This window comes from Thalassophryne amazonica, chromosome 18, assembly GCF_902500255.1.
Source record: "Thalassophryne amazonica chromosome 18, fThaAma1.1, whole genome shotgun sequence".
Lineage (NCBI taxonomy): Eukaryota > Metazoa > Chordata > Actinopteri > Batrachoidiformes > Batrachoididae > Thalassophryne > Thalassophryne amazonica.
This window is the reverse complement of record NC_047120.1, coordinates 449331-472162: the sequence shown is the minus strand read 5'-3', so window position 1 is coordinate 472162 and position 22832 is coordinate 449331. Positions and strand designations below refer to the sequence as shown.

General features: G+C 48.8%; 1 protein-coding gene and 1 long non-coding RNA gene across 2 annotated transcripts in view; one reads left to right on the top strand and one right to left on the bottom strand.

Moving 5' to 3' along the window:
- LOC117531541 (bromodomain-containing protein DDB_G0280777-like) overlaps positions 1-22832 on the top strand; it is a 483227-nt gene that overhangs the window by 182929 nt on the left and 277466 nt on the right. The gene's annotated exons all lie outside the window — the stretch shown is intronic.
- Positions 1-22832, bottom strand: part of LOC117530243 — a 130098-nt gene that overhangs the window by 13350 nt on the left and 93916 nt on the right. The window lies entirely within an intron of this gene.

Here is a 22832-nt window from a genome sequence, read left to right as displayed (position 1 = left end):
GGGAAAAAATCCAAAATGTACGATAATTTCAGTTGGTTGCCCAAACATGCATCTCTCTCTGACACCCAAGAATCATTTTGCAGGCGTTGCACTCAGGCGGCATCAAAGACACCACACACAGGGCTGCTGCTGGCTTTGGCCACCTGGGACTAAGTCATTTGAAAGCCCGCCCCCTCTCCATACAAAGTAATGAGTTCATTGGTTCCCATCCAATCTCTGCCGTGACAGGAAGATTCCCCAACCAACAACATCTTTTTTCGAAACTTTATTTCAACAAATGATAATGATAATGATATTATTTCATTTCATTATCATCATTCATTCATTATTTCATTATCATTTAGACTGTCTTATCATTAATTTTTTAATCTGTTTGTGTTTGCTTTGTAATTTTTTTTTCTACTGTGTTTTATCTTTTAACTGTGCTTTTCTTGCTTTTAATTTTGAATTTACACTCAACAAAAATATAAACGCAACACTTTTGGTTTTGCTCCCATTTTGTATGAGATGAACTCAAAGATCTAAAACTTTTTCCACATTCACAATATCACCATTTCCCTCAAATATTGTTCACAAACCAGTCTAAATCTGTGATAGTGAGCACTTCTTCTTTGCTGAGATAATCCATCCCACCTCACAGGTGTGCCATATCAAGATGCTGATTAGACACCATGATTAGTGCACAGGTGTGCCTTAGACTGTCCACAATAAAAGGCCACTCTGAAAGGTGCAGTTTTATCACACAGCACAATGCCACAGATGTCGCAAGATTTGAGGGAGCGTGCAATTGGCATGCTGACAGCAGGAATGTCAACCAGAGCTGTTGCTCGTGTATTGAATGTTCATTTCTCTACCATAAGCCGTCTCCAAAGGCGTTTCAGAGAATTTGGCAGTACATCCAACCAGCCTCACAACCGCAGACCACATGTAACCACACCAGCCCAGGACCTCCACATCCAGCATGTTCACCTCCAAGATCGTCTGAGACCAGCCACTCGGACAGCTGCTGGAACAATCGGTTTGCATAACCAAAGATTTTCTGCACAAACTGTCAGAAACCATCTCAGGGAAGCTCATCTGCATGCTTGTCGTCCTCATCGGGGTCTTGACCTGACTCCAGTTCGTCGTCGTAACCGACTTGAGTGGGCAAATGCTCACATTCGCTGGCGTTTGGCACGTTGGAGAGGTGTTCTCTACACGGATGATGCGAAGGAGATGTGTTGCACTTCATGAGGCAAATGGTGGTCACACCAGATACTGACTGGTCTCCCCCCCCCAATAAAACAAAACTGCACCTTTCAGAGTGGCCTTTTATTGTGGGCAGTCTAAGGCACACCTGTGCACTAATCATGGTGTCTAATCAGCATCTTGATATGGCACACCTGTGAGGTGGGATGGATTATCTCAGCAAAGGAGAAGTGCTCACTATCACAGATTTAGACTGGTTTGTGAACAATATTTGAGGGAAATGGTGATAGTGTGTATGTGGAAAAAGTTTTAGATCTTTGAGTTCATCTCATACAAAATGGGAGCAAAACCAAAAGTGTTGCGTTTATATTTTTGTTGAGTATAGATTAATTTGTGTTGTGAATTATGTGAAGCGCCTTGGTGCGACTTTGTCGTGATAAATTAAATTAAAATTAAACAAATGCAATAACAAACAAACAAAACACAAGAGCAAAGAGATATTCTTCTTATTTCTTCTTCTTCTTTCGGCTGTTCCCGTTAGGGGGCGCCACAGCAGATCAATCGTTTCCATCTCACCCTGTCCTCTGTATCTTCCTCTGTCACACCAACCACCTGCATGTCCTCTCTCAGCACATCCACAAACCTCCTTTGGTCTCCCTCTTCTCCTCCTGCCTGGTGGCTCCATCCTCAGCATCCTTCTCCCTATATACCCTGGGTCCCTCCTCTGCACATGTCCAAACCATCTCAATCTCGCCTCTCTGACTTTGTCTCCAAAGCGTCCCAACTGAGTTGTCCCTCTGATATGTTCATTCCTAATCTTGTCCATTCTTGTCACTCCCAAAGAGAATCTCAACATCTTCAGCTCTGCCACCTCCAGCTCTGCCTCCTGTCTTTTTGTTAGTGCCACTGTCTCTAAACCGTACAACATAGCTGGTCTCACTACTGTCTTGTAAACTTTCCCCTTCACTCTTGCTGATATTCTTCGGTCACAAATCACTCCTGCCACCTTTCTCCATCCACTCCACCCTGCCTGCACTCTCTTCTTCACCTCTTTACCACACTTTCCATTACTTTGGACAGCTGACCCCAAATATTTAAACTCATCTACTTTCACCACTTCTACTTCTTGTAACTGCACTATTCCACTGGGCTCCCTCCCGTTCACACACATGTACTCAGTCTTGCTTCTACTGACTTTCATTCCCCTTCTCTCCAAAGCATATCTCCACCTCTCCAGACTAGACTCAACTTGCTCTCTACTCTCACCACAGATCACAATGTCATCTGAAAACATCATAGTCCATGGGGACTCCTGTCTGATCTCATCCATCAACCTGTCCATCACCACTGCAAATAAGAAAGGACTCAGAGCTGATCCTTGGTGTAATCCCACCTCCACCTTGAATGAGTCTGTCATTCCAACTGCGCATCTCACCACTGTCACACTATTCTTGTACATGTCCTGCACGACCCTAACATACTTCTCTGCCTCTCCAGACTTCCTCATACAATACCACAGCTCTTCTCTTGGCACCCTATCATAAGCTTTTTCTAAGTCCACAAACACACAATGTAACTCTTTCTGGCCTTCTCTGTACTTCTCCAACAGTATTCTTAGAGCAAACATTGCATCTGTAGTGCTCTTTCTTGGCATGAAACCATGTTGCTGCTGTAGTTACTGCAGGTCTGCACATCACCCTTGTTCTTGAAAATAGAAACCAGCACACTTCGTCTCCACTCCTCAGGCATCCTCTCACTTTCCAAGATTTTATTAAACAATCTGGTTAGAAACTCTACTGCCGTCTGACCTCCACAAAAGTCCCCTTCACCTGGTCGGATCGGTGCGAAGCCGCGTTGAGGGAGTTGAAACACCGGTTTTTCGACTGCACCAGTTCTGCACCAGTTCTGGTGCAGCCCGATCCTAACCACCAGTTCATTGTTGAAGTGCCTCTGACTCAGGGATAGGAGCCGTGCTGTCCCAGAGCAGGGAGTCCAATAGTGTTCTCCACCCCTGTGCTTACTTCTCCTGCAGGTTAACCCTCGCTGAACGTAACTATGACGTTGGCAATCGGGAACTCCTGGCGGTGAAAGAGGCCGTCGAGGAGTGGAGACATCTGTTGGATGGAGCTGTGGTCCCATTTGTGGTTCTCACTGACCATTGGAACCTGGAATACATCCAGACCGCTAAGCGTCTGAACCCCAGACAGGCCCGATGGTCACTGTTTTTCAGACGCTTCAACTTCAAGATCACCTATCGCCCCGGGACCAAGAACGTCCGGTCTGATGCCCTGTCCCGGGTGCAAGAAGAGGAAGTTGGAGCAAGGCTGTTGGACCCACCGGACGCCATCATACCAGAATCCACTATCGTCGCAGCCCTCACATGGGACGTGGAGGGAGTAGTCAGGGAGGGCCTGATGCGACACCCGGATCCCGGAGGTGGACCTCCCAACAGGCTGTATGTGCCACCAGACACTCGGACTGCCGTGTTGGACTTCTGCCATGGTTCCAAGCTCTCCTGCCATCCGGGGGTGCGAAGAACCGTGGCAGTGGTCCGGCAGCGGTTCCGGTGGCCGTCAGTCGAAGCCAACACCAGGGACTACATCTGGGCATGTACCACCTGCGCCAGGGGCAAGGCTACACACCAGCCGGAGAAGTGGCTCCTCCAGCCATTGCCTGTGCCTCGTCACCCCTGGTCCCACATAGGAGTGGACTTTGTCACGGGTCTCCCTGCATCCCAGGGTAAGACAGTCATCATGACTATAGTGGACCGGTTCTCCAAGGCGGCCCACTTCGTGGCCCTCCCAAAGCTCCTGAGAGCCCAGGAGACTGCAGACCTCCTGGTCTACTACATCGTGCGTCTGCATGGTATCCCGACGGACATAGTATCTGACCGTGGTCCTCAGTTCTCCTCGCAGGTCTGGAGGAGTTTCTGTAGGGAGCTGGGAGCCACGGTGAGCCTGTCGTTTGGGTACCACCCTCAAACGAATGGTCAGGCAGAGCGGGCTAACCAGGACTTGGAACAAGCATTACGGTGTGTCACCTCTGCGCACCCGATGGATTGGAGTCAACATCTGGCCTGGATCGAGTATGCCCACAACAGTCAAGTCTCATCATCTACCGGCCTCTCCCCGTTAGAGGTCTGTTTGCGGTACCAGCTCCCATTGTTTCCGGCTGTCGAGGGAGAGGTCGAGGTGCCCTCGGTCCAGGCCCACCTCAGGAGATGCCGTCGGGTGTGGAAGAAAGCCCGCTCAGCTCTCCTGAAGGCCCGGACGTGGGCTAAGGACCATTCAGACTGCCAACGAGCCCCGGCCCCAGCTTATCAGCCTGGGCAGGAGGTTTGGCTATCAACTAAGAACATCCCTCTGCAAATAGACTCTCCAAAACTGACCGACCATTACATTGGACCATTTAAAATACTCAAGGTGATCAGCCCCGCTGCAGTGAAAGTACAACTCCCAGCATCACTACGGATTCACCCAGTATTTCATGTGTCCCGGATCAAGCCACACCACACATCAGACCTCTGCACCCCCGGACCGGCGCCGCCTCCTGCCCGCATCATCGACGGAGAACCGGCTTGGACAGTCAAGAAACTCCTAGATGTACGTCGGAGGGGTCGGGGGTACCAATATCTGGTAGACTGGGAGGGGTATAGCCCAGAAGATCGCTCCTGGGTGAAGAGGAGCTTCATTTTGGATCCCGCCCTCCTGGTGGATTTCTACAGGGAGCACCCCGACAAGCCGGGTCGGGCGCCAGGAGGCGCCTGTTGAGGGGGGGTCCTGTTGTGTGGGCCGCCGAAGAGGAGGTACTGCTGGCCCACCACCAGATGGCGCCCTGTCACACTGGCACTTTTTGGCCCTTAGAGGGCGCACGGGCCAGATTGAACCCTCGGATGTCTCCAGGTGTGCTCATTTGGCTGTCAGCTGCTTTTCATCATTCATCGTCCTTCATCCATAAAAGCCTGGGAGAGACACCATAACTCTGCCGAGTTATCAGCTTACCACACAGGTAAACTTCCTCAGCTGTTTTGTGCCGTACGCACATTCATTGTTACTGAAGTCTTTGCAGTTGTGATTTATACTTACAGCTTGTAGCTGGGTTTGTGAAGTTGGAGGAGTTGGCGTCTCCACTCCTCACTTCTGACTTACTAAGTATAACCATTGACACTGCACGTTCTCCAGTTTTTCTCTGCACTCTGGGAGTATCTAGATTTATTGCTTCTGGAGGATTACTGTGAGTTACTGACTATTTGCTGGGTGTACACACACCCACCTTAACCTATTTTTGCTCCTGCCAGCAGTACCGGTCCGACAGCCTCGAGCGGTGGCCACCTGGGGATTCAGGTCTTGGCAGCTCTGGTGTGTTGCAGGTCTCCGGCTGGTGGTGGAACTTCGTGGGTCCCAGCTCTTCTCTGGATAGGTGTCTCCTACCCTCGGGCCTGCCCACGTGTCACCTTTGTTTGTTAATTGGACTAAGCATATTCGACTCTGTTACACTTTTTGCATAATAAATTGTTATTTATTCGTACTCCTATTGACCGTTCATTTACGCCCCCTAATGTGGGTCCGTGCATTTCACTTTCCCAACATACAGTGTCCTCTAAAAGTATTGGAACACTTGGTATTTCACAAATTTTAATTTTATTATACCATTTCAAATACAAAGCAAATACAAAAATAAATATTTCTAAAATGATCTTCCGTATTTATTCAATGTACAACAGCATAATCAAAACTCTTTTGTGCAGCCACATGGAAACTTCATTTAAAACATCCTCATGTGAAGCTCCTTGAGGAAGATCTGTTGTGGTGAAGGGGGAGGGGTCATAGTCAGAGAAACAGTGGGGGGCTGTTGCTGTTGTGAGCAGGCTGTGGGGGGGGGGGGGGGGGGGGGGGGGGGGGGGTAAGCTGCAAACCTTTGGCCTCAAGTTTCTTTTTGCTCCAGAAACATTCCTGTTTTGACCTTTGACCCCACTGCCACCTCTTCAGAGAGTTCAGTAACAGGTCAGCAAAATTATTCCACTGAAGATGCTGTAGTCTTGTAACCAAATGTAAAGATTCACATTTGAATATCTAAATTTCTTGGACCAACTTAAACTAACTGACACGTTTGCTGTGGTACAGAAATCCACCGAGACGACCTCATTTCTTCATTTAAATTCAATTCAGAAAACCACAGCATTAATACTAGATCTAGTGCCTTGTCCTTGTTTGTCCCCTCGGTTGGGTCCTTTGGGGCAACATCCTTTTCTTCTCCTGGTGCTCAGGAGATACTTGATCTACAAACAAAATCCTGCAGAAAAAAAAAAATGATTTTCAAAATAGGGTCAAACAACATCTTTTTTCCCTGATGGTCAACAGTTTTACTGATAACTTAGACTTTATTTAAAAATATACTGCAAATACAGTTTTAATAATGTGTAAATTATTGTGTCCCGTTGTTTTTCCAAGACATCAGTGAGACCAGCTATGTTGTATCACTGAGAGACGGTGGCACCAACAAAAAGACAGGAGGCAGAGCTGAAGATGTTGGGATTCTATTTGGGAATGACGAGAATGGACAGGATTAGGAATGAACACATCAGAGGGACAACTCAGGGGGGACGGTTTGGAGACAGAGTCAGAGAGGTGAGAATGAGATGGTCTGGACATGTGCAGAGGAGGGACCCAGAGTATACGTATAGAGAGAAGGATGCTGAGGATGGAGCCACCAGGCAGGAGGAGAAAAGGGAGACCAAACCTACACCCCCCCAACCATCCCTGCTGAAGACAGTTTTGTCTTTGAGTCCAATCTGCAGCCCCCCCCCCCCCCCCCCACTGTTTCTCTGACTATGACCCCTCCCCCTTCACCACAACAGATCTTCTTCAAGGAGCTTCACATGAGGATGTTTTAAATGCAGTTTCCATGTGGCTGCACAAAAGAGTTTTGATCATTTTTTATAGTCAAAATCACTGAAATCCTGTATTTCCTGTTGAAATCCAACAGAGAGACAAGAGCTGAGCCGAGTCTCTCCCCAGATTGTTCAACCCCTCGCAAAGTGGACTGAACGTGTGCTTGATGCCATTTCTCAGAATGTTTCCAATATCATGTTTGAAGACACTTTTATATGTCTCATTCCACAGTGTTCTGTCATGTATTTTACATATGTGTGTCATATAGTAGTGTTCAGAATAATAGTAGTGGTATGTGACTAAAAAGATTAATCCAGGTTTTGAGTATATTTCTTATTGTTACATGGGAAACAAGGTACCAGTAGATTCAGTAGATTCTCACAAATCCAACAAGACAAAGCATTCATGATATGCACACTCTTAAGGCTATGAAATTTGGCTATTAGTAAAAAAAAAAAAAAGTGGAAAAAGGGGTGTTCATAATAGCATCTGCTGTTGACGCTACAAACTCAAAACTATTATGTTCAAACTGCTTTTTTTAGCAATCCTGTGAATCACTAAACTAGTATTTAGTTGTATAACCACAGTTTTCATGATTTCTTCACATCTGCGAGGCATTTTTATTGGTTTGGAACCAAGATTTTGCTGGTTTACTCGTGTGCTTGGGGTCATTGTCTTGTTGAAACACCCATTTCAAGGGCATGTCCTCTTCAATATAAGGCAACATGAGCTCTTCAAGTATTTTGACATATCCAAACTGATCCATGATACCTGGTATGCGATATATAGGCCCAGCACCATAGTAGGAGAAACATGCCCATATCATGATGCTTGCACCACCATGCTTCACTGTATTCACTGTGAACTGTGGCTTGAATTCAGAGTTTGGCGGCCGTCTCACAAACTGTCTGCGGCCCTTGGACCCCCCCCCCCCCCCAAAAAAAAAACAATTTACTCTCATCAGTCCAAAAAATATTCCTCCATTTCACTTTAGGCCAGTTGATGTGTTCATTGGCAAATTGTAACCTCTTCTGCACATGTCTGCAGCTAGAGTACTGACAGGGGACTAGAAGGAGAGAGCATATCTCACCCATATTGGCCCTCTCTTCATTTGGCTTCCTGTTAATTCTAGAATAGAATTTAAAATTCTTCTTCTTACTTATAAGGTTTTGAATAATCAGGTCCATCTTATCTTAGGGACCTCGTAGTACCATATCACCCCAATAGAGCGCTTCGCTCTCAGACTGCAGGCTTACTTGTAGTTCCTAGGGTTTGTAAGAGTAGAATGGGAGGCAGAGCCTTCAGCTTTCAGGCTCCTCTCCTGTGGAACCAGCTCCCAATTCAGATCAGGGAGACAGACACCCTCTCTACTTTTAAGATTAGGCTTAAAACTTTCCTTTTTGCTAAAGCTTATAGTTAGGGCTGGATCAGGTGACCCTGAACCATCCCTTAGTTATGCTGCTATAGACGTAGACTGCTGGGGGGTTCCCATGATGCACTGTTTCTGTTGGGAAGGTGTCGTAGCACGGACCCACAACAGGGGGCGCAAATGAACGGACAATGAGTAAGCCAAAAGGTAACAATTTAATGTTGTGATATTACACAACGAAATGTGTCTTAATTTCACAGTCAATAAACACCAGGTGAAGTGTGGGCAGGCTCGAAGATAGAAGACGCCCGACGAGAGAGAAGCCGCGTCCCACACGGCTTCCACCACCAACGGCCTGAAGAACACCGGAGCCGCCAAGTCCCGAGTCCCCAGGTGGCCTCTGTCTTCGACTGTCGACCCTGGTACTGCTGGCAGAAAGCAGAAATATGATGTGTGAGTCCGCACACTCAGTAATCTATAGTCCAGATACCGTTAGGAGGGAGCACCTCCACCTCCAAATCACACACACTCGTGCAGCTCCTGTTTGTCCCTCTTCTGGGTCTTCACAGGAATGCGACTGCACACAGAACAAAGTTAGACAGCGTATTAGTCAGCAGAGAAATTACCTTGGTTCTGGTAGTCGATTTCTCGGCGGGGAGGTGGAGTTGCAGTCCGGCTTTTATGGTAGTGATGATAACGAGTGACAGCTGGTGCAGAGGATGAGTGACAGCTGTCACTTCTTCTGGGTCTGGCGCCCTCTCGTGCTTGGAGCCCGCACTCCAAGCAGGGCGCCCTCTGGTGGTGGTGGGCCAGCAGTACCTCCTCTTCAGCGGCCCACACAACAGGACCCCCCCCTCAACGGGCGCCTCCTGGCGTCCGACCAGGCTTGTCCGGATGTCTTGTGTAGAATTCGGCCAGGAGGGCCGGGTCCAGGATGAAGCTCCTCTTCACCCAGGAGCGTCCAGGACGTCCAGGAGCCTGCGGACTGTCCAGGCAGGCTCCCCGTCAATGAGCCGGGCAGGAGGTGGCGTAGGTCCCGGAGTACAGAGGGGCGAGGTGTGGTGTGGTTTGAGACGGGAAACATGAAAGACAGGGTGAATCCGCAGTGAAGCCGGGAGTTGAAGCTTCACTGCGGCCGGGTTGATGATCTTGAGGATACGAAAGGGTCCAATGAATCTGTCCTTTAGTTTTGGGGAGTCGACACACAAGGGATGTCCTTGGTCGAGAGCCACACCTCCTGCCCGGGCTGGTATGTTGGGGCCGGGGAACGTCGGCAGTCCGCATGGGTCTTGGCCCTCATCCGGGCTTTTAACAGGGCAGAGCGGGCGGTCCGCCACACCCGGCGGCACCTCCTGAGGTGGGCCTGGACCGAGGGCACACCGACCTCTCCCTCCACCAGCGGGAACAATGGGGGCTGGACCCCCAAACATGCCTCAAAAGGGGAGAGGCCGGTAGCAGACGAGACTTGGCTGTTATGGGCATACTCGATCCAGGCCAGATGGTGACTCCAGGCCGCCGGGTGCGCGGAGGTGACGCAGCGAAGGGCCTGTTCCAACTCCTGGTTAGCCCGCTCTGCCTGGCCGTTGGTCTGGGGGTGGTACCCGGACGAGAGACTCACGGTGGCCCCCAGCTCCTTACAGAAACTCTTCCACACCTGCGAAGAGAACTGGGGACCACGATCTGATACAATGTCCGATGGTATCCCATGCAGCCGCATGACGTGGTGGACCAGAAGGTCTGCCGTCTCCTGGGCTGTCGGGAGCTTCGGGAGGGGCCACGAAGTGGGCCGCCTTGGAGAACCGGCCACTATCGTGAGAATAACAATGTTGCCCTGGGACGGCGGGAGGCCGTGATGAAGTCCAGGCCGATGTGAGACCAGGGGCGATGAGGCACCGGCAGGGGCTGGAGGAGTCCCGTCGTCCTCCGATGGTCTGCCCTTGCCCCTGGCGCAGATGGTACAGGCCTGGACGTAGTCCCGGACGTCGGTTTTCCAGGGACGCCCACCAGAAGCGCTGCTGGACTACTGCCACGGTCCTACGCACTCCGGGATGACAGGAGAGCTTGGATCCGTGACAGAAGTCCAATACGGCAGCTCTTGCCTCTGGTGGGACGTACAGTCTGTTCTTGGGGCCAGTCCCGGGTCCGGGCTCCTTGTCAGGGCCTCCCGGACGGTCTTCTCCACGTCCCAGGTGAGGGTGGCCACGACAGTGGACTCGGGGATGATGGTCTCGGTGGGTTCGACAGCCCCGCTTTGGCTTCTTCTTCGTGTACCCGGACAATGCATCTGGTTTTTGGTTCTTGGTCCCGGGGCGATACGTGATCTGGAAGTCAAAGCGCCCGAAGAACAGAGACCAGCGGGCTTGCCTGGGGTTCAGCCGCTTGGCGGTCCGGATGTACTCCAGGTTCCGATGGTCAGTGAAAACCGTGAAGGGCAACGATGCCCCCTCCAGCAGGTGTCTCCACTCTTCAAGAGCCTCCTTCACCGCAAGAAGTTCCCGATTGCCGACGTCATAGTTCCGTTCAGCTGGGGTCAACCTGCGGGAATAAAGGCACAAGGATGGAGGACTTTATCAGCCTCCACGCTCTGGGACAGCACGGCTCCTATCCCTGAGTCAGAGGCGTCCACCTCTACTATGTACTGGCGATCAGGATCAGGCTGCACCAGAACTGGTGCAGTCGAGAACCGGCGTTTCAACTCCTGGAACGCGGCTTCGCACCAATCCGACCAGGCGAAGGGGACCTTGGTGGAGGTCAGGGCAGTCAGGGGGCTAACTACCTGACTGTAACCTTTAATGAACCTCCTGTAGAAATTTGCAAAGCCTAGGAACTGCTGTAGTTTCCTGCGGCTTGTTGGTTGGGGCCAATCTCTCACCGCCGCAACCTTAGCCGGATCAGGGGCGACGGAGTTGGAGGAGATGATGAACCCCAGGAAGGACAAAGAAGTGCGGTGGAACTCGCACTTCTCGCCTTCACAACAGCCGGTTCTCCAACAACCGCTGTAGGACCTGACGTACATGCTGGACATGGGTCTCAGGGTCCGGGGAAAAGATGAGTATATCGTCCAGATATACGAAGACGAACCGATGCAGGAAGTCCCGCAAGACGTCATTTACCAAAGCTTGGAACGTCGCGGGGGCGTTAGTGAGGCTGAACGGCATGACCAGGTACTCAAAATGCCCTAACGGGGTGTTGAATGCCGTCTTCCATTCATCTCCCTTCCGGATCCGAACCAGGTGGTATGCGTTTCTAAGATCCAATTTTGTGAAAATTTGGGCTCCATGCAGGGGCGTGAACACTGAATCTAACAGAGGTAACGGGTATCGGTTGCGAACCGTGATCTCGTTCAGCCCTCTGTAATCAATGCATGGACGGAGTCCGCCGTCTTTCTTGCCCACAAAAAAGAAACCAGCACCCATCGGGGAGGTGGAGTTCCGGATCAGCCTGGCAGCTAAGGAGTCCCGGATGTAGGTCTCCATTGATTCGCGTTCCGGACGTGAGAGGTTGTACAGCCTGCTGGACGGGTACTCAGCGCCCGGGACCAAATCGATGGCACAATCATACGTTCGGTGCGGGGGAAGAGTGAGTGCCAGATCTTTGCTGAAAACGTCAGCAAGATCGTGGTACTCCTTTGGCACCGCCGATAGATTGGGGGGAACTTTGACCTCCTCATTAGCCATAGTGCCGGGAGGAACCGAGGATCCTAAGCACTCCCGGTGGCAGGTTTCGCTCCACTGCGTCACAACCCCAGACGGCCAATCAATCTGGGGATTGTGCTTCACCATCCATGGAAAGCCCAAAATCACTCGGGAGGTAGAAGGTGTTACATGGAACACTATCTCCTCCCTGTGATTCCCAGACACAACCAAAGTCACTGGTTGTGTCTGATGTGTGATTAATGGAAGCAGGGTGCCATCTAGTGCTCGCACCTGCAATGGTGCCGGCAGAGCCACCAGAGGGAGCCCTACTTCCTTTACCCATCTGCTGTCCAGCAGATTCCCTTCAGACCCTGTGTCTATCAGTGCTGGGGCATGAAGGGTTAAATCCCCACAAAGGATTGTTACTGGGATTCGTGCAGATTTGCGGGGTTTCCCGCGTGCGTGTTATGACCCACCCTTAGCCCAGTTTCTAAGGACGGGCGTTGTAGTTTGACCGTTTTAGGGCAGTCCTTCTGCATGTGCTCGCAAGTGCCGCAGACGAAACACTCCCCGTGGGCCAGCCTCCTTTGTCTGATGTTTGACTTTAATTTGGCCCTACTCGTGTCCCTAGCCTCCTCAGCAGGGGGAGCTGTAGCCACACGGAGCTCTCTGGCAGTGAAGCGTGGGGACGACGTCACCTTGTCGGAACCGGAAGGGGGAGGGACGACTCGTGCCCGGTCATGCCTCCCGGCCTGCTCCCGACGATGCTCGCTTAAACGGTTGTCTAAACGTATAACCAAAGTAGGTGTAGGTGCTCCTTGAGGACCGGGGACAGTCCATTTACAAAGGCGGCGCGGAGCGCAACGTTATTCCAGCCGGACCTCGCTGCCCGCGATGCGGAAGCCGACTGCATACTCGGCTGCGCTACGACGCCCCTGTCTCATCGACAGCAGCACGTTCGAAGCGGTCTCGCCTCTGTTGGGATGATCAAACACTTGTTTGAATTCCCGTACAAACCCAGTATAAGACGTTAGGAGCCGTGAATTCTGCTCCCAAAGTGCCGTAGCCCATGCGCGTGCCTCTCCTCGAAGCAAATTAATAACATAAGCCACCCGGCTAGCGTCTGATGCGTACATGACGGGGCGCTGTGAAAAGACGAGCGAACACTGCATGAGGAAGTCCGCGCACGTCTCGACACAGCCCCCGTACGGTGCCGGAGGGCTTATGTATGCTTCAGGGGACGGTGGGGGGGTTCGTTGAACGACCAGTGGAACGTCTAATACGGGCCCAGGACCAGCCAGAGGAGTGGCTGCAGCAGCGCCCTGATCGCGCGCTTCCACCCTGGCGGTGAGAGCCTCCACCCTCTGATTAAGGAGGACACTCTGCTCGGTCACAAATTCTAACCGGGCCTTGAAGGCGGTTAAGATCTGCTGCAGCTCACTCAACCCGCCTCCCGCTGACGCCTGCGCTCCTGGCTCTTCCATTGGCCGTTCAAGCTGGAGTTGACGCCCCTCGGAGTCCATGACGATGGCCGAGAAATCCTGTTGGGAAGGTGTCGTAGCACGGACCCACAACAGGGGGCGCAAATGAACGGACAATGAGTAAGCCAAAAGGTAACAATTTAATGTTGTGATATTACACAACGAAACGTGTCTTAATTTCACAGTCAATAAACACCAGGTGAAGTGTGGGCAGGCTCGAAGATAGAAGACGCCCGACGAGAGAGAAGCCGCGTCCCACACGGCTTCCACCACCAACGGCCTGAAGAACACCGGAGCCGCCAAGTCCCGAGTCCCCAGGTGGCCTCTGTCTTCAACTGTCGACCCTGGTACTGCTGGCAGAAAGCAGAAATATGATGTGTGAGTGTGAGTCCGCACACTCAGTAATCTATAGTCCAGATACCGTTAGGAGGGAGCACCTCCACCTCCAAATCACACACACTCGTGCAGCTCCTGTTTGTCCCTCTTCTGGGTCTTCACAGGAATGCGACTGCACACAGAACAAAGTTAGACAGCGTATTAGTCAGCAGAGAAATTACCTTGGTTCTGGTAGTCGATTTCTCGGCGGGGAGGTGGAGTTGCAGTCCGGCTTTTATGGTAGTGATGATAACGAGTGACAGCTGGTGCAGAGGATGAGTGACAGCTGTCACTTCTTCTGGGTCTGGCGCCCTCTCGTGCTTGGAGCCCGCACTCCAAGCAGGGCGCCCTCTGGTGGTGGTGGGCCAGCAGTACCTCCTCTTCAGCGGCCCACACAACAGTTTCTTTCTCTTTTTGCTCTGTATGCACCACTCTGCATTTAATCATTGGTGATCGATCTCTGCTCCCCTCCACAGCATGTCTTTTTCCTGGTTCTCTCCCTCAGCCCCAACCAGTCCCAGCAGAAGACTGCCCCTCCCTGAGCCTGGTTCTGCTGGAGGTTTCTTCCTGTTAAAAGGGAGTTTTTCCTTCCCACTGTAGCCAAGTGCTTGCTCACAGGGGGTCGTTTTGACCGTTGGGGTTTTACATAATTATTGTATGGCCTTGCCTTACAATATAAAGCACCTTGGGGCAACTGTTTGTTGTGATTTCGCGCTATATAAAAAAAATTGATTGATTGATTGATTGATGTCTTTTATTTAACAGAGGGACTTTGCGGGGATTCTTGCAAATAAATTAGCTTCACACAGGCATCTTCTAACTGTCACAGCACTTACAGGTAACTTTTCTTCCACGCATCTGTTTTTTTTTTTTTGTCCATTTTAAAGCACTGGAGATCATTGTAGATGAACAGCACTACTATTATTAAAGGTATCAGCACTTTCAGTTTAACATGAAAAGTGACTAAACTGACTTTGGGGTGAAAGCGAGACAGGGAAATTATAGTGGGTTTGTTCTGTGAGATCTTGGGGACAACATGAAGGTGGACGTGTGTACACAAGTTTCAAAGTTCATACTGCATTCAATGGAAAGCTTGAACTCAGGATTTCTGACATCCAGCTTGAAAATCTACATATTTTAACAGGATTTAGAATCAAATTAACAAGTTGGACATTAAACATCCGGTTCTGTTCTGGTCCAGTCTGTGTTGAATCAGGTGTATTTAGTTTTGGGTTTTTACAGTAAGACACGGAATTTTATTAAAATTCATTAACTAATTTTGCATTTAATTATGTTTCCATCATTTTCATGAGGGTGAGAAGTTTTGCATTTGGAACATTGATACTGAACAAAGTTTTTAAACAAATTGATGATTTTGATCCCATCACCTTTTGTCAGGGACTGGGCCCGGTCAGGGTGCTAAGCCCTTGATTTTCCTCTTTTCATGGTTTCCCGTCTGCTGCAGCTTTGATTTATTACTATTTTCATCATGATTTATTCTGTTTGTTTCTTTTCTACTTATAGTTTATGTCTGCCTGTTCCAGTATTAGTTCTGTCATGGTGTTTAATTTCTTATTATTCTCTGAGCAGTTTTATCTAGTTTATCTCCGGTCTGCTTTTCTGTCCTGATTAAGTCTGTCTCGCCAGTTCATGTTTAGTCTAGTCTCTTGTTTATGTCTGATTCCTGTTCATGGAAATATGATTCAGTTGTAGCTCAGTTTTGTTTTTGCCTCTTGTTCCCACTTCACATCCTGCACCTGCTTTTCATGTCCTTGTCTCACACCCAGTTATTTATGTTCACTTCACATCCTGCACCTGTCATGTTTTTCTCTCACTTTAACTCTGTCTGCTTTGTCTTCTTTCACTCACACTCTGTGCACCTGTTCACATATCTTTGTCTTTTCTTCACTCCACCTTGTGTTGTCCTCCCTCACTGTCTTGCACTATGAAGTATCTTCGTTCACTAACCACGCCCCCTTCTTGATTGTTACTCACGTGGACCTAGTTAACTCCTGTCTTATTTCATCTCCACCCAGCCACCACACCCTTGCTCATTTGTTGTCTTTGTACACTCACCAGAGCTTTGTCTAGTCCTGTTTTTGCCGTGTAAGTTTAATTACACTAGAAGTCTTTCAGAAAGCGCTGTAACTAGGTTTAAGGATATGATTCCTTCTTTATGTTCTCTAATGCCATATACCAACACAGTGCAGAGTAGCTACCTAAACTCTGTAAGTGAGATAGAGTATCTCGTCAATAGTTTTACATCCTCATTGAAGACAACTTTGGATGCTGTAGCTCCTCTAAAAAAGAGAGCTTTAAATCAGAAGTGCCTGACTCCGTGGTATAACTCACAAACTCGTAGCTTAAAGCAGATAACCCGTAAGTTGGAGAGGAAATGGCGTCTCACTAATTTAGAAGATCTTCACTTAGCCTGGAAAAAGAGTCTGTTGCACTATAAAAAAGCCCTCCGTAAAGCTAGGACATCTTTCTACTCATCACTAATTGAAGAAAATAAGAACAACCCCAGGTTTCTTTTCAGCACTGTAGCCAGGCTGACAAAGAGTCAGAGCTCTATTCAGCTGAGTATTCCATTAACTTTAACTAGTAATGACTTCATGACTTTCTTTGCTAACAAAATTTTAACTATTAGAGAAAAAATTACTCATAACCATCCCAAAGACATATCGTTATCTTTGGCTGCTTTCAGTGATGCCGGTATTTGGTTAGACTCTTTTTCTCCGATTGTTCTGTCTGAGTTATTTTCATTAGTTACTTCATCCAAACCATCAACATGTTTATTAGACCCCATTCCTACCAGGCTGCTCAAGGAAGCCCTACCATTATTTAATGCTTCGATCTTAAATATGATCAATCTATCTTTGTTAGTTGGCTATGTACCACAGGCTTTTAAGGTGGCAGTAATGAAACCATTACTTAAAAAGCCATCACTTGACCCAGCTATCTTAACTAATTATAGGCCAATCTCCAACCTTCCTTTTCTCTCAAAAATTCTTGAAAGGGTAGTTGTAAAACAGCTAACTGATCATCTGCAGAGGAATGGTCTATTTGAAGAGTTTCAGTCAGGTTTTAGAATTCATCATAGTACAGAAACAGCATTAGTGAAGGTTACAAATTATCTTCTTATGGCCTCAGACAGTGGACTCATCTCTGTGCTTGTTCTGTTAGACCTCAGTGCTGCTTTTGATACTGTTGACCATAAAATTTTATTACAGAGATTAGAGCATGCCATAGGTATTAAAGGCACTGCGCTGCGGTGGTTTGAATCATATTTGTCTAATAGATTACAATTTGTTCATGTAAATGGGGAATCTTCTTCACAGACTAGAGTTAATTATGGAGTTCCACAAGGTTCTGTGCTAGGACCAATTTTATTCACTTTATACATGCTTCCCTTAGGCAGTGTTATTAGACGGTATTGCTTAAATTTTCATTGTTACGCAGATGATACCCAGCTTTATCTATCCATGAAGCCAGAGGACACACACCAATTAGCTAAACTGCAGGATTGTCTTACAGACATAAAGACATGGATGACCTCTAATTTCCTGCTTTTAAACTCAGATAAAACTGAAGTTATTGTACTTGGCCCCACAAATCTTAGAAACATGGTGTCTAACCAGATCCTTACTGTGGATGGCATTACCCTGACCTCTAGTAATACTGTGAGAAATCTTGGAGTCATTTTTGATCAGGATATGTCATTCAAAGCGCATATTAAACAAATATGTAGGACTGCTTTTTTGCATTTACGCAATATCTCTAAAATCAGAAAGGTCTTGTCTCAGAGTGATGCTGAAAAACTAATTCATGCATTTATTTCCTCTAGGCTGGACTATTGTAATTCATTATTATCAGGTTGTCCTAAAAGTTCCCTAAAAAGCCTTCAGTTAATTCAAAATGCTGCAGCTAGAGTACTGACAGGGACTAGAAGGAGAGAGCATATCTCACCCATATTGGCCTCTCTTCATTGGCTTCCTGTTAATTCTAGAATAGAATTTAAAATTCTTCTTCTTACTTATAAGGTTTTGAATAATCAGGTCCCATCTTATCTTAGGGACCTCGTAGTACCATATCACCCCAATAGAGTGCTTCGCTCTCAGACTGCAGGCTTACTTGTAGTTCCTAGGGTTTGTAAGAGTAGAATGGGAGGCAGAGCCTTCAGCTTTCAGGCTCCTCTCCTGTGGAACCAGCTCCCAATTCAGATCAGGGAGACAGACACCCTCTCTACTTTTAAGATTAGGCTTAAAACTTTCCTTTTTGCTAAAGCTTATAGTTAGGGCTGGATCAGGTGACCCTGAACCATCCCTTAGTTATGCTGCTATAGACGTAGACTGTTGGGGGGTTCCCATGATGCACTGTTTCTTTCTCTTTTTGCTCTGTATGCACCACTCTGCATTTAATCATTAGTGATCGATCTCTGCTCCCCTCCACAGCATGTCTTTTTCCTGGTTCTCTCCCTCAGCCCCAACCAGTCCCAGCAGAAGACTGCCCCTCCCTGAGCCTGGTTCTGCTGGAGGTTTCTTCCTGTTAAAAGGGAGTTTTTCCTTCCCACTGTAGCCAAGTGCTTGCTCACAGGGGGTCGTTTTGACCGTTGGGGTTTTACATAATTATTGTATGGCCTTGCCTTACAATATAAAGCGCCTTGGGGCAACTGTTTGTTGTGATTTGGCGCTATATAAAAAAATTGATTGATTGATTGATTGATTGTGTATCCAGATCCTGCTTTGTGTTTTTTGACTGCGCCTTTTGCCTCGCCCATGATGTCTGTGTCTGCTCGTGCCTTTGTACCCTGCTTGCCCATGACTGCGTTTTTGCCTGACCCTGTTTGTGCTTCTGCCTCGCCGACTGATCACCTGTGTACCGAACCAGAGCCTGAATTAAAGACCATGAGTACTTCTACATCCTGTAGTCCGAGAGTTTGCATTTTGGGTCCAAACACTTCGGGTGCCTGGCACCTGCCGGGCGTGACACCTTTTTAAAAAAAATTTTTAATTACCCTTTCTGATTTTAACCAATTTAATCAAATTTTAGATTTTTAACATTCAAATTATGAGTGTTTTTGAAATATTTTGAGTGTTTTGCTGTTTTCTGATCTTAATAATTTTCATGTTTTAAACTATATTTCTTCATCATTTTTACAGATTTTAGGTCATTTCTTTAATGCTGTATTTATTTTTTTCTGACTTTTTTCTGCTTTGTGCTGAATTTTTATTTTAATAATAAAGACAACACCATGTAATTAAACGTTTCCTCAAATATTTTAACCCATTTTAAAGGTTTTGTTTTCATGTGTTCACAGTCTCCCCTCGATTATATCAAATTAACAGATTTTGGTGTGAAAAGGCGGGTCCACAAACTGAAGGTTCTGATTGGTTAAACTCGATTTTGATGTTACATTTCCTGTAGAAACAAACATACGAGGTCTGTTAGAAAAGTATCGGGCCTTTTTAGTTTTTGCAAAAACCATATGGATTTGAATCATGTGTGATTGCATCAGCCAAGCTTGAACCTTCGTGCTCATGCGTGAGTTTTTTCACGCCTGTTGGTTGCGTCATTCGCCTGTGGGCAGGCTTTGAGTGAGCACTGGTCCACCCCCCTCGTCGGATTTTCATTGTGAGGAAATGGTAGAGCGACTGCCACTTTGCTGCATGAAAATTTTTTCAGAAACTGTGTGAGACAGCCAGGTGGAAACCATTCGGAAGTGTTGTGTGGGCTGCTGAAGAGGAGGTACTGCTGGCCCACCACCACCAGAGGGCACCCTGCCTGGAGCGCGGGCTCCAGGCACCAGAGGGCGCTGCCGCCTCACAGGAGCAGCCGGGGTGACAGCTGACACTCATCACCTGTGACAGCTGTCACCACTCATCTGATCTGCATCGGTATATCAGCAAGACGTCATCTCCACCTCTTTGCCGAGATATCGTTCTACCTGAAAGGTAATATCCTCAGCCTGACTGCTTGATAGAAAGCCTTTTTGTTGTGATTTTTGTGAGTGATAACAGACTTTTTCTCCAACGAGAGGTGGAGGTAGCTTCCCTGCCGTGCAGATTGCTGGGTGCAGACGCACCCACGTTTAATTGTGTTTTTGTTCCTCGCCAGCAGTACCAGGTCCGACACGCGGAGGCAGTGGCCACCTGGGAGTTCGGGACTTGGCGGCTCCAGTATTCCCGGGATCTGGTGGCGGAGGAAATCGTGTGGTTCCGGTTCTGCTTTGGACAGGCGTCTCCTATCTTCGAGCCTGCCCACACGACACCTTGTAATTTGACCTTTGATCAATTGTGGAATCTGTTGTGTTTGTTGTGCACGTTCGCAACAGTAAAGTGTTGTAATTTGACCTATTCTATTGTCCGTTCATTTGCGCCCCCTGTTGTGGGTCCGTGTACTTACACGTTCCCAACAGGATATCTCGGCCAACGTCATGGATCCCGAGGGGCATCAACCGGCTGTTGAACGGCCAATGGAAGAACAGGGCGCACAGGCGCCCGCAGGAGGAATGATCGGTGAGTTGCAGCGGATCCTCACCGTTTTCACGGCTCGGTTGGATTTAATGACCGAGCAGAACGTCCTCCTTAACCGCAGGGTGGAGGCTCTCGCCGCGCAGGTGGAGGCGCGCCCTCAGGGCGCTGCTGCGGCTCCCCCTCCTGTCGACCCTGTGCGTAACAGTGGCGTTCCACTGGTCGTTCAACGACCCCTCCCACCTTCCCCTGAAGCATACATAAGCCCTCCAGAGCCGTACGGAGGTTGTGTGGAGACGTGCGCGGACTTCCTTATGCAGTGTTCGCTTGTCTTCGCACAACGTCCCGTCATGTACGCGACCGATGCTAGTAAAATAGCTTATGTAATTAATCTGCTTCGCGGCAAGGCACACGCTTGGGCTACAGCGCTTTGGGAGCAAAATTCACGGCTCCTTCTGACATATGATGGGTTTGTGAGGGAGTTCAGAACAGTGTTCGATCATCCAAATAGAGGAGAGACCGCTTCAGCCGTGCTGCTGTCAATGAGACAGGGGCGCCGGAGCGCAAGCTGCTTATGCAGTTCGACTTCCGCATCGCGGCTGGCGAGGTCCGGCTGGAATAACACTGCCCTCCGCGCCGCCTTCGTAAACGGACTGTCGTTGGTCCTGAAGGAGCTCCTGGTGGCTAAGGACGAACCGCGTGATTTAGAACGGGCTTATTATCTCGTTTATACGATTAGACAATCGGTTAGAGGAACGCCGTCGGGAGCGAGGCGAAGGACGTGACCGGATCATCGATGGCGAGCCGTCTTGGACTGTGCGCCGGCTTTTGGATGTCCGTCGATGGGCCCGGGGGTTTCCAGTATTTTGGTGGCCTGGGAGGGGTACGGACCTGAAGAACGCTCTCCTGGTGAAGAGGAGCTTCATTCTGGACCCGGCCCTCCTGGCCGATTTCTACCGCTGCCACCCGACAAGCCTGGTCGGGCGCCAGGAGGCGCCCGTTGAGGGGGGGGTCCTGTTTGTGTGGGCTGCTGAAGAGGAGGTACTGCTGGCCCACCACCACCAGAGGGCACCCTGCCTGGAGTGCGGGCTCCAGGCACCAGAGGGCGCTGCCGCCTCACAGGAGCAGCCGGGGTGACAGCTGACACTCATCACCTGTGACAGCTGTCACCACTCATCTGATCTGCATCGGTATATCAGCAAGACGTCATCTCCACCTCTTTGCCGAGATATCGTTCTACCTGAAAGGTAATATCCTCAGCCTGACTGCTTGATAGAAAGCCTTTTTGTTGTGATTTTTGTGAGTGATAACAGACTTTTTCTCCAACGAGAGTGGAGGTAGCTTCCCTGCCGTGCAGATTGCTGGGTGCAGACGCACCCACGTTTAATTGTGTTTTGTTCCTCACCAGCAGTACCAGGTCCGACACGCGGAGGCAGTGGCCACCTGGGAGTTCGGGACTTGGCGGCTCCAGTATTCCCGGGGTCTGGTGGCGGAGGAAATCGTGTGGTTCCGGTTCTGCTTTGGACAGGCGTCTCCTATCTTCGAGCCTGCCCACACGACACCTTGTAATTTGACCTTTGATCAATTGTGGAATCTGTTGTGTTTGTTGTGCACGTTCGCAACAGTAAAGTGTTGTTATTTGACCTATTCTATTGTCCGTTCATTTGCGCCCCCTGTTGTGGGTCCGTGTACTTACACGTTCCCAACAGGAAGATTCAGATGGCTTTCGGTGAAGATTCTATGGGCATCATAAAGATTAAGGAGCATTACAACCGGATTAAAGACGGCCCACAGCGGATGAGGGCGCGCCGCACTTCAAGCGGCCATCGACAGGCTGAAATCAAATCAAATCAACTTTATTTATATAGCGCCAAATCACAACAAACAGCTGCCCCAAGGCGCTTTAAATTGTAAGGCAAGGCCATACAATAATTACGGAAAAACCCCAACGGTCAAAACGAAATGACCAGATCATTTCCAAAGTGAAGGCTGTGTTGATCCGGAACGTCGTATGACTATCCGAGAAATTGCGGAAGAGGTGGGCATAGACATTTTTAGGCACATTCCACTGTTAAAGGAGATTTGTCATGAAAGGGGAAGCAGAGGAATTTGCGCATTGGTACGAAGCCGCAATGGCAGAGAACAAAAGCAAGTCTGTGTTGGAAGTCTCACGGGACATGTGACATGCCCAGGTCTTCCACCATTCAGAAGATTCAGACGGCTTTCGGTGGCTTTTTAGTCGAGTGAGTATCCAAGAAATTGTGGCGAATGAAGCATGAAGCAACCGACAGGCATGAAAAAACTCATGCATGCGCACGAAGGTTCAAGCTTGGCTGATGCAAGCGCACATGATTCAAATCCATGCAAAAAATAAAAAAGGTTCGATACTTTTCTAACAGACCTCGTATTTCCATGTTTCT